The sequence below is a fragment of the Macrotis lagotis genome, chromosome 5 (assembly GCF_037893015.1).
Source record: "Macrotis lagotis isolate mMagLag1 chromosome 5, bilby.v1.9.chrom.fasta, whole genome shotgun sequence".
In the NCBI taxonomy this organism is placed as follows: domain Eukaryota; kingdom Metazoa; phylum Chordata; class Mammalia; order Peramelemorphia; family Peramelidae; genus Macrotis; species Macrotis lagotis.
Genome location: NC_133662.1, coordinates 163,647,162 through 163,659,710, shown reverse-complemented (window position 1 = coordinate 163,659,710; position 12,549 = coordinate 163,647,162). Strand labels below are relative to the sequence as shown.

General features: G+C 36.1%; 1 long non-coding RNA gene across 1 annotated transcript; it reads right to left on the bottom strand.

The window, feature by feature from the left end:
• Positions 1-3,584: 3,584 nt before the first annotated feature.
• Positions 3,585-11,891, bottom strand: LOC141489958 (uncharacterized). Its single transcript, XR_012469032.1, has 3 exons — positions 11,809-11,891; positions 6,031-6,185; positions 3,585-4,166 (listed from the first exon to the last, which is right to left on the bottom strand). It is a non-coding gene; the product is annotated as an uncharacterized LOC141489958 (long non-coding RNA).
• Between the last annotated feature and the right edge of the window lie 658 nt (positions 11,892-12,549).

Below are 12,549 nucleotides of genomic sequence, written 5' to 3'. Positions count from 1 at the left end.
AGGGGGAAAAAATCTAAATTTCTCTTTCAATTTTCCTTTACTTTTTCAATTAATTCATTGACTCCTATGTATAAGTATGTAGGACAGCATTCATAGTTGTCTCAATCTATCATGTTTAAGAAGGAAAAACCAAACCAAATCATAGTCTTATCCAGCCATTTTTTCAGTCCAGTTTTCCTCTGGTTGTTCCTCTGCTCCCTAAACTATCTGTGTTCTCCCTCCCTTAAGTATACTGTGGCTGGCAGCCTGTCCTGGAAGTATACCAGATTCTAACAGGATGAATATTTCCTTCATGTAATTTGAGTGAGAACCACAGTAAGTGGTCTTGCAAGTTATGCTACAACTGAAGATTACCAGGGGTGGAGGAAAAATGGGATCCATCATTGTAAAGTTCAGTCCAATCATCACTGACACATGTCAACATTTGAGAATAGAGATGAAAAAAAAAGATGGGGGGGGAATAAAGGTAAAGACCATTCTACTTGCTTTGGTTTTGGAGGCAAAGGGAGCAAAAATAGTATTTTGCTAAAAATAGAATGTCCCTTCTAAAAGGGGAAGCTTGGCACACACATAGTTTCTTCTAAAATTATTGGGTCACCATAGTGTAAGGTAATACAGTAATGCAATTAGCTGTCTTGTACCATCCCAAGTGCCTGCCAGCAATACATAAGTACATCCCATTCATTATCGCCTTTCCCAGCTCATGGACCTTTATAAACATTGTTTGCTTTTGCAGTCAGCTGTAGCTGTAGCCCTGAGAACTGTCTAGGTATATTTAACCCTGGGTATCGTTCCAACATGCTACTTTAAAAGAAGATCATATTGTTTTTCCTGCTTTCCATTTCTGAAAAGGCTAGGCTTTGGCCACGGAATACTCTACATATCTGGCTGCAAACAGCCTCCCAGGAGCCAAGAAATGCAGTGCCTTGCCTAATTTCAGCATTCACTCAAGTGAAATTATTTATGACACTCATTCTCCACTCTTTTTTTTTTGTTTTTTCTTCTTTTATTTCTTCCCCACCCTATTCCTTCCTTCTTTCCTTTTTCACTGTTTCTCTTTTCCTTCTTTTAGTGATCAATATCAATCAGATTAAAAGAATATTTGCATTCAGTCTCAGTTACCGATGGAGCTATATCATGGCTTTGGAAACTTCTGTCAGATACAATACAATAAACGTCTGATCCAAATGTGGGAGAAAAGAGAATTTAGTCATTTTAAATGTCAGTAAATCAAGTCCTCAAATGGTGAGATAGTTTAACCTTTTTTACATCAGCAGCTGAAATAACATCAATAGGCCCTTCTAAAATGACACAACCAGTCACTCCATAGCAAACACTTAACCACCTCTGCTGCAGCAAACTTGATTTATGGAGATTTGAGCTGAGAAAATTGCCATTTCTAACCCTCCAAGTGTGCGTTACAAATTGAAAGTGTTTTCCATTGGGGATGGGGGTTGGGGTGGAGAGGGGGGTAAATCTGAATCATACTTCAGAAAAATGCAAAACAATGAGTAGCAAGAAATAAAGTCTCCAATTTGGAAACTGGTGGCATTTTCAATCGCTTTTTAGTTTTTTTTTCCTTTCCCAGTCAACATAAGCAAGGCTAAGACTAATGAAAGAAGGTATAGAAAAATATCACCTAAGGTGGACTCCTTGCTGACAGATTAGAAAGCTCTGGAACACCAAGCCCTGTAGCAAGAACAGAAAACAGGCACTCTGTCCCAAGTGGTAAAATGGAGCAAGCTGTTTCCTGCCTCCCCTTCCCAAAAGCTGTCTGGGAGAAAACATAGAATCATAAATTTAGAGCTAGAAGGGACCTTAGAGATTTGTTCACTCAATCCCTTAGGCAAAGTGACTTGCCTAAGGTCACCCAGGTAGGGAGTGATAGAGTCAGAATTTGAACCCAAGAACCAAGACTCTATATCCAATTCTTTCTCTGATAAACCCCTTTGGCAGAGGGAATGCTAGTTGTTCTAAGCCCTATATTACAGATTGAGAAACTAGGCTTATAGAAATTATGATTGACCCATAGTGACGCTGCTAACTTCCTCAACAGTATGTTACTCAGTTAAAAAGAATTCATTATTTAAAAGTTGTTTTTAAGAAAAACTAAGTTAAGCATAAACAATGAACAATTGGGCCAGGATGCTTATTTTTCAGCAAGATGGGTATTTCCTTACTATCAATCAACCATTAAGTATTTAACATGGGGCAGCTAGCTGGCACAGTAGATAGAGTGCTGACCTTGGAGGAAGCAAGACCTGGGTTTCAAACCTACCTCAGAGACCTTGGGTAAGTCAAGTAACCTCTTTTATTCTCAGTTTCCTCCATTGTAAAAAGGGGATAATAATGATCTCTACCTCCCAGGACTGTTTTGAGGACCAAATGAGATAACATGTATTTTGTAGAAGCTAAAGTTTTATATAAATACTATCTATTATTATTTATTAAGCATCTACTAAGTGCCAGTTACTGTGGTAGGCACTAGAGATACAGAGCTAAAAGTGAGTCTCTGCCCTTAAGAGCTTATATTTTTTGAGAGGAGCATCAGCAGGGGTTGTTCATAGATAAATAAGTTCTGAATATTTATAAAATAATTATATATTTTGTATATAAAATGCATTTTATACTTCCAAGTTTACAAAACACTTTACAAATATCTCATTTGATCCTAACTACAGTCATAGGAGGTAACTACTAAGAAACACAGGCACAGAGAAGTTAAAGTATTATGTTAGGTTCACACAGCTAATAAGTATCTGAGGCAAGTTTTGAACTCAGATCTTTCTGACTTCAAGCCCCTAATATTATTTACTTGACCACCTAGCTATTTATAGGTGAATTTGGTGGTGTGTAGTAGAGAAAGCCCCCAAATATAGAGTGTAGAGGCCCTAAAAATTTGGGGAATGAAAAAAGACATCTTAAAGGAGGTGCTTCATAGTAACCTTGGTCTTCTTGATAACCCCTAATGTATATTTATTGCTCAGGAAAGAGGATTTCACAAAAGATAATGTTTCTTTTTACCTAATTCACAGATAATTTATTAAAAAAAGGAAAAAATGAATGTTGCCTGGGTTATATACTGTTACCTTTCTAAGCTTAGCTTAGTCATATATTTCAGATTTAAGGAACACAGTCTTAGAGCTGCTTCCTTCTATAAAGTATTCCAAGGATTAAATATTCCTATCATATTATGACTCTTCAGTTATCTCCCAGCTGTCTATTTTTTCTTTCTTTGCCATCCTTGGTAGCATGCTTAGTATTTATGAAACGATGAAGCCTTTCCTGTCAGAGTTCAGGATATTGTTTTCCCCATCCCCCTCTACCTCTTCCAATAGCCCTCTTTCCTTGAACATTATGGGACATACAATACTGTGTGAGCAAAGTCCCCTGGAGTTTAGACCATAAGATCATAGACTTAGAAGGCAATGGGGATGCTAGGCATCAAGACTCTTAACAACCTTTCCTTAAAATTTATAATTTAGAAAACAAAAACTGATAACTTTCAAAAAAAAACCCATTTTCTTTTGTGAAAGAAACTATAACACTTAAAAAAGGAAAATAGACTTATTTCCTTGTTATTTTAATACTTTTATTTCCATTTTCATATTTATAAGTAATGAAAAGTTTCTCATAGAGGAATAAGGACGTGGTACATTTATTCCTATCTGTACTTCTCCAACACTTTTTTTTCTTCTGCTGATATTTCTGAATATTACAGAGTATGTGTCTCAGCCTCCTAATTTGGACCCAAGGGGGCTCACTGCCCTATGTGAGGGGATCCATGCCTTAGAAGAAAGAAAGATAGAAAAAAGAAATGCCATTTTAGTTCTGAGGATAATTATGAGTCCTTCATATCCCCTGGTAAAAGAAAGAATCCTTTTCCAAAAAGAAAGAGACTGGTTTAGCTGCTTTGGTTCCATTAACTTTGGTGTCACTAGTGTGTATGCTTTATCTGTCTATTGGATGAATGAAGACTTTGAATGAATGACAAAGAATTTATTAGGTATATAGTATGTACAAAGCACTAGGGCTATTAATGAAAAATTAAGGCAATATCTGTTCTCAAATAGTTCACATTCTATTAGGTAGAGACAAGGCATACACGAGAGTTCAGCTGCAGGTTGGTATTTTCCTGGAATAACTGGACTATATCATTCTTCTTCCTAGAGATGAAACCAAAATATATAATAGATTCATAGTTAGATGGAAAGATACCTCCAAAGCAAATTAAGGAATCAATAAGGTTTGTTTTATCATGTGCATAAAAGGTAATGATAAACATCATCTCAGCCAGACACTTGGTCATCTTGTGATCCAGAGTTCATGATAAGCATAAGCAAACAAGTTATCAGGAAGGTAATTACAACTTATGCTCCAACATCTGTCACAGAAAGGGAAGTAGAAAAATTCTATGAAGAATTTAACTAACTCTTCCAAGTAAATATGTACTTTGATACTCAATGATGTTAGTACAGAAGGTGAATAGGCACGAGTGGAGGGAGAGGGCAAACAAAGTATGTTGGGAAAAGTCATGGTTTAGGGTGGCAATAGGGGACATCTGACTTGTTGACCCTTATAAAGTCCACAAAATCATTTGGTCTTTTGCTGCCAAGGCAACTGCAGGTAGGACTAAAAATTCAATAAATTTAGGAACTTTTAAAGGTTGAATTAATGAAATATTTGGTCAGATCTAGCAGGCTAATTTTTAAGTCGATAATTTTATATGGTCTGGGAATGATGTTATAAATATCCAAATGGCTCTTGACAGAAAAAAGGTCCCCCATCCCTGGTTTAGAGTGAAGAAGTAAAATATGAAAAAGGCCTCATTCCTGATTATTTTGCTCCTTCAATATTTCTAAGGGTTTGTGATTTTATTCATAAAGATATTTCTTTTGTCCATGTAGATTGCAATCTTTCTACAAGTTGCTAAGTATTATCTGAGAGTTATCAGCCTATATTCAAACTAGTGATGAGCCTTTACAATCTTAGCTAATGAGTCTAGAGTGCCTCTCTAGTCAACTCATTTCCTATTTTATAGTAAGGGAACTGATTTCCAGAGAGGTCATGTGATTACCTACTGTCATAATATAGTTTATAAATAGCTAGTCTTGGAGTTTGAACTTAGATCCTCTGACAATAAATCTATTGCTCTTTCCATTGTTCCATATAAAATTCATCACTTGGGACCACACTTGACGACTTTTCAAATTTGCATGTGGTCTTCCTATTAGACTTTAAGCTTCTTGAGAGTAGGACTTCTGTTTTTCCTTTTTAAAAATATCTCTAGTGCTTAGTATAGTGCTTAGTACAGAGTCAAGGAAATAAGCATTCATTAGGTAGTTACCATATTCACTTGACTCTTCCTTTTATGTATTAATATTTTATTCAAAGATGCTAGATATGGAGAACACCGACAACATCATGAATAAAATCAATTATTTTATGGTAACTGACAGGTTACCAATAGCTGATATGGGTTTTATTTCAGAATCAGCTGAGTTATCTGTGTTCTCAGACATTGCTTGGATAGGGAAAAGGTAAAAATCAATATCCAATAAGAAGAGAGGATGAAAATAAAAAAAAACTATAATTACAAGTTTTAACTGAATTTATTTTATTTTTAATTTTTTATTTATGGCAATGGGATTACACAGCTAGGCAATTTATTAAGTGTCTGAGGCCGGGTTTGAACTCAGGTCTTCCTGACTCTAGGGCCAGTGCTCTATCCACTGTGCCACCTCTAGAATTTATTTAAATAAATGATTGATGGGGTGACTAGGTGGTGCAATGAATAGAACACCTGCCCCGGAGTCAGGAGTACCTGAGTTCAAATCCAGCCTCAGACACTTAATAATTACTAAGTTGTGTGACCTTGAGCAAGCCACTTAACCCCATTTGCCTTATAAAAAAAGCCTAAAAAAGGATAAGTTATTGAACCTGAAGAAAGGAAAATATATGAGAGAAAAGACATGGACTCTATTTCTTTGGGAAATTTAATCAATGTAAAAAAAATCAGAATTTTGGTACCTAGGGAAAATTCAGTTGCAAGATAATGACTGGGGTTAGGGAGTATGAGAAACATGGGTGTAAGGAAGGCCTCTAGATGACCTTTCAGCAGCACTTGTCCAAGTATTCCATGATGATGATGATGATGATGATGATATTGCTGTTTGTTCTTTGTTCTCACAGAAGAGCATGACATTGATGCAGGGAATATGGATAAAGAAATATTGTAATTAGAAATACATTTTGTAATCTTTTGTACTGTTAAAATCCTGTAAAACAATTCCTCTAGACTTTCATTCTGACCTTGGCCAAGCTTATGCAGGCAGGACTATAATCTTGAGTTGCAGGAAGTGATGTTTTGAACTTGAAGGTCATGTACCTTGGGACAGGAAGGACCAGTGTGTCCTTGCATAGCCCATGAGTGCTGTCTTGGCCCCTCCTTGGAGGACTACCCCGCTGTGACCTGCATTTTGGAGCATACCTGGAGTCAGGTGCTAAACCATTCCCCAAGCACCATCTTTGTCCAACCCATTATAGAAATGTATTTAAATCAATGGACCCAAAAGAGAAACTCTCTTTCCTTCCTTCCCCTTCCAAGATGGACATGCTATCTTTCTCTTTCTAAGCTAGAGCCATGTGCTCCTGTCCTAGACCCACCAGAGAACTATGTGGCTGGACTTGCTTGAGTCTAAGCCATCTCTCTCTCTCTCTCTCTCAATCTCTCCCGCCCCCCACCCCCCCGCCTTAGGTACTTTACCTAGTTTTTTGTCCTCAAGCTGCTCATAAGCAGCTTGCTGCTTTTTCAGAAAAAAAGTTTTAATCTGTGATTTTTGCAAAATAAATCATGGGCTATTTCAACTCTAGAGCCAGTTGTAAATTCTTTCATTTAAAAGAGCTCTCAGATCTTTATTAGCAGCACAAATTTCTCTAGCAACAACTTCAGGGAAGGGATGCCATGACATGCAAGTGAATTGGATTTGAGTGAGGGGGATGCTGTGCTAAGTCACCAGTTCTCACTTTCTTCTCTGGAGTCATCTGGGTCCAGTGACCAAATATGAATCGAGATGATTAGACATTACCCTGGATGCATGATACAGGGTTCCAGGTCCATTGATGGACCAATATGGTCCATCCTGGTAGGGTATTTGACCTCATAATGAGATTTTATGTTCTTTTGGTAGTTTGGTCCTGCCCTGGTGGCAGACATAGTAGTTCTTGACCCTTGATTATACAGGAAGAAGATGGGGGGAGGCAGCTCTCAGAAGTTTATAAAAGGGGATCAGAGAGTTGCCTAGAGAAGGCAACCTGAGACCAGCAATTCAGATGACAGTTACTATTCCTCTGATAATTTCTAACTAGTATGATCCTGGACAAATCAATTAACCTCTCTTGACTTCAGTTTTCTTGTTTGCAAAATGAGAATAATAATAGCACCTACCTCCCAGAGATGTTGTGAGGATGAAATAAGCCAGTATAGTAAAGTTTGTTTAAGTGACATATAGTTAGTTGTAGTTATTTACAAAAGAGGCGGTATCCCCCCCCCATTATCTCAACTAAAATCGCTTGATCAAAAGGTGAGACACAGTATCCGAGAGTTTAGAAAACAAGCTCATTTATAAAACACTGGAGAAGAAAGATTACAAATTACATATGACTGTAACCTGGCTTACTACCTGTGTGACCTAAGGCAATATGTTTCATTCTTCTAGGATTTAGATTTCTATCTGAAAAGCACAAGGGAATACCTAGAGCTTGGTCAATCATTAAAGATGCCCAAGTCTTCCATTGCATTTTGGGCCATAAGCCATCATCGTGACTTTTGTCCTGCTACTGGACTTCAGTGACTTGGGAAGAGACAGTGAGGCTGATAACTGCAAATCTTACTCACTTAGATCCAGTTCCCATGAAAGTCATGACATCACCCTTGTGAGGAATGTAAATGAATGTTAAATCAAAATCACCAAGGTTCTTATAGTAATCATGTAGTTTTTGAGCTGAAAGAGACCTTAAAGTTCACTTAGCACAATACTTACCTTTACAGATGAAGAAACTAAGACCCAGAAAAAGCAAAAATCTGGCAAATACTAAAGGTAGAGCAAGAATTTGAACTCATATCTTCAAACTCCAATTCCAGAACAGTTTTCATTGTATCTCTCCTTGTGTTTGGAAGCATTTATGACCCATATATCACATGTTGTTGATGATTAGTCATTTTAGTTGTGGTTAATTCTTTGTGACTCCATTTGAGAGTTTCTTGGCAAAAATATTGCAGTGGGTTACCATTTTCTTTTCCAACTCATTTTATATATGAGAAAGCTAAGGCACACAGAGTGAAGTGATTTGCTCAGGGTCACACAGCTAGCTAGTGTCTAAGGTCAGATTGGAACTCAGGAAAATGAATCTTCCTGATTGCAGTATCAGTGCTTTATCCATTGTGTCACCTAACTACCCATATATCACATAAAGAAGTGTCAATAATGCAGAAAATAAACTTGGGAAGAGTTGGTGGACTTGACTAAATATGTGAAAAAAATTCATGCTGAAGTCAATTTTATAAGTCCTCAAAAGGGGAAAATTCTAAAATATTGAAAAAGAGCACCACCTTAAATGGTGACTCAGAAGATATCAGCAACTATTGACTTATAGGGTCATTTTTTGCATCTCTATAAAATCTGGATAAGAATTAGCCATGCAATATAATCTCTTAGACCTAGATTTGAAATAGACCTTAGAGCTCTTGTGGTCTAAGCCTCTCCTTTTACAGAAAAAGAAACTGAGACCTAAAGGTGTTAAGTGATTTAGATAGTAAGTGAGCAAGACAGGATTGGAACTCAGGATCTGAACCATGCTAGATTACTCTGGATAAAATATGAGAAAAGAATGATCAAACTTTTGTCAGGTATGTTCTACAGCAGACATTATCTTTATAGTCACACAGTTAACAGAGAACCTTAGAGAATATCAGTATGTTATAAAAATCCCTTTGGCCTATTTGGTCTTAAATAAAACTAAATCAACAAACAAAGCTAACCTTTCTCTTTTCCTGAACATCATTTTACATAAAGTGAAGCAATGGTCTTAACCAACAGAAAGCAAAAGATAAAACATCTGGGAAAACAAGAGTTAACATTTAGAAACAGTCCAGGGAACCATGGTAGACTGTGACCCTGCCATCTGGCACACAGGGTTTCTAACTAAGAGGCTTCTGGGCTTTAGTAGTTTGCATTCCCAGAGGAATTGAGGGTCGCTTTCATAGGCCTGTGTCAGTCATTGGCATTTTCTCTGGGGACCTACTGTGATCAGTGAATGTGGACAAGTGACAAAGAATGAACAAGAAGATTTATCAGGGGAAGAAGAGGGTCAGAAAGAACTCAGAATGTGAAAAAGAAAGTTCACGAGTTTCCTGGAACAGTACTTTCTTTTCAAAATTTCTGGCAGGGCCTTAACAACAAACTCTTTCCTTTGTAGTCAGGGATTTTAATGCTAATGTTTTTTCAAAGCACTAGATTCTTCTTCTCTATTCATTAGTGTTCATTTCTTTTTAAAAAGTTTTATTGATTCTCTTTTCTTTTTTTAATTATATCATTTATTACTTTTAAATGATTTCCCACTCTTAGCTTTTTTTGCAAATGAACTCTTTTTATAACAAACAAGGAGAATCAAGCAAAACAAACGAACATATTCACTATGTCTGAAAATATATGAATCACTCTGCCCCTATGGTTCACCACCTCTCTGGAGAGGAGCAAAAGTTCCCAATGAACATTTCTCAGACTTCTCTCCCCAAATTGCACAGAAAGGGTCTGCTCATGTGCTCATTACTTACAATCATTTCTCTGGAAACATTATTCCATTGTGGTAGTGGTAGTTTGAAATTCTAGCTCTTGTTACTCACTTACTGGACGATCATCGACAAAGTCACTTGATCCTAACGTAGTCTATAGTGTTATAATGAAGAAATATTTGTAAATATTACTGTTATAACGTCATAAAGAGGATCAGCTTTTTTTTTGCCAGACCTATGCAAACAATTCTTTCCCTTCTTCAGCAGATTTTCTTTATCATCCTCACTCTCTCACTAATTTTCAATCTTTCCTTGTCTACTGGCTGTTTCCAGGAGAACTAACACCTCTGGTATGAGGGTTTACTTTATCCACTTGGCTCATCCACCTTTGGTGTTCATCTTTCACCCAACTCTCATTTGTGGTTCTAGAACCTGTAGCATGCATGTTGGCCATACCCTACTAAAAGCATCTCAGCAGGTGGGCTAAACCAGGGTTGAGGTTGACCAATAGATCTATAATACATTGGTGAGTTAGGGGGACAACTATTCCAAGCATTTGAAGACTCCCCCACCCCAATTTAACAGGCAGATGACAACAATTTGCTCCCACATTTATGAAGGCAGACACTGAAGATTATTCACTGAATCCTGGGTCATCTCTAGTCATTTTGACTTTTGTGCTGTCAAGGGACTTTGATTACCCTGGAAGAGATATATTGAGGCTGCTGATTTTATACAATTCTGCTTCTCTTAAATCCAGTTCACCCACAAATCAAGACATCACCTGATATCATTGATCCTCTTCAAAAATGGACAAATAACAACTGTTTGCTCCCCCAGTGCCTACAAACATGTCCATGTCTCTCCTTCCTCAAAAACCTCTTACCTGATCTATCCATCCCCAGCAATTATGGTCTTATATCTCTTTTCTCTTTCATGGCAATCTCCTTGAGAAGTCTAAATACAATTAGGTTAGCTATTTCATTTCCTCACGCTCTCTTCTTAATTCTGTAGTTTGGCTGCTGACCTCATTAGTCAACTTAAATAATTCTCTACAGAGTTACTGATCACTTAGTTGTCAGATCTATTTACTTTTTCTCAACTGCATCCTTCTTGACCTCTCAAAGCTTTTGATATTTCTCATTTATACTCTCAACTCTTAAGGTTTTTGTAATACTTCACACTTCTAGGTTTCCTCCTACCCAATCACTCTTTTCAACTTTTTGTCACAAAAAGTTCTGATTTAAATATTTTGGTATATATATATATATATATACATATATATATATATATATATATATATATATATATATATATAAGGATTTTCTTTTTAATCAATGGCCTTCTTGGAATATATATATATATATATATATATATATATATATATATATATATTTGTATATATATATGTCTAATAATGGAAACTCAGGGTTAAAGGATATAAACATTTTAGGCACTTTATTTGCATAATTACAAATTGCTTTTCAAAATGATTATACTGATTCACATCCCTGTATGTAATCAAAGTAACTTTTATCTTTTGTAATTACTTCTTTCTCTTGTTTGGTTAAGAAAATATCTCTGGATAAGAATATCTTTATTGGGTAATTGAGTTCCACTGTTTCTGATTTTAGCTTGTCTAGTCTGTTCCATTGCTCTACTTTTCTTATTTATAACTAATATCAGATGATTTTGATGACTATTGCTTGATGTTTGATGATAGAGGTGCCATTTTCCCATCATCCCAACTTTCCATCATTTCCCTTGATATTCTAGATCTTTTGCTTTTCAAAATGAATGTTGTTATTATTTTTATCATTATCCTATACAGTATCCCTAGGACAATTCATTTGACCTCACGTTTTAAGTTTAAATTAACTGCTTTTATGATATGGGCATGGTCCAATTATGAGCTGCTAAATATTCTTCTAGCTTTTTTACGTTCTTCTTTATTTCTTTGGGCAGCTAGATGGTTCAGTGAATAAAATACTGGACCAGGAGTTAGAAAGACTTACCTTCTTGAGTTCATATCTGGTCTCAGAAGCTTACTAACCAGGTGACCTTGCGCAAGCGACAGCCCTGTTTGCTTCAGTTTTCTCATCTGTAAAAATGAGCTGGAAAAGGAAATTGACAGCACAAAAGTCAATACCTTTGCCAAGAAAATCTCAAACGCAGTCACAAAGAGTCAGACATAACTAAATAATAACCCAAATGTAGTTACAAACAGTCAGACATGACTAAACAATAAGGAACACTTTGTAATGGAATCTATATAATTTTGTGTGTGTGTGATTTGGTAGTTCAATCCCCAGATATTTTATGTATTCTATAGTGATTTGGAATGGGGTTTCTCTTTATTTAATTACCTCGTAGATTTTTATCATTATAAAGAAATGCAAGTGATTTTTTGATTGCTTGAGATTTTGCTAGCTGCCTTGTCTCAATTAGTATCTTTGAAGAATCTCTGAATTTTCCAAGTAAACTATCACATCATTAGCAAATAGGATCTTCTTTATCCATTTTTTTTTTTGCTTTTAATTTCACTCTCTTGTCTTACTACTATTGGTAGCATTTCCAGAAGTTTATTAAATAATAGTAGAGAGAGTGGGCAATCTTGCTTTACTTCAGTATTTACTAGAAAATGTGTCCATTATCTATCTAAAGTATATGATGCTTCCTTTTAATTTTAAATAGATTAGATGGACATTGTTTAATGATTTCTCTTTTTTAAAAGACTTTCTATGACTTTGCAGAAT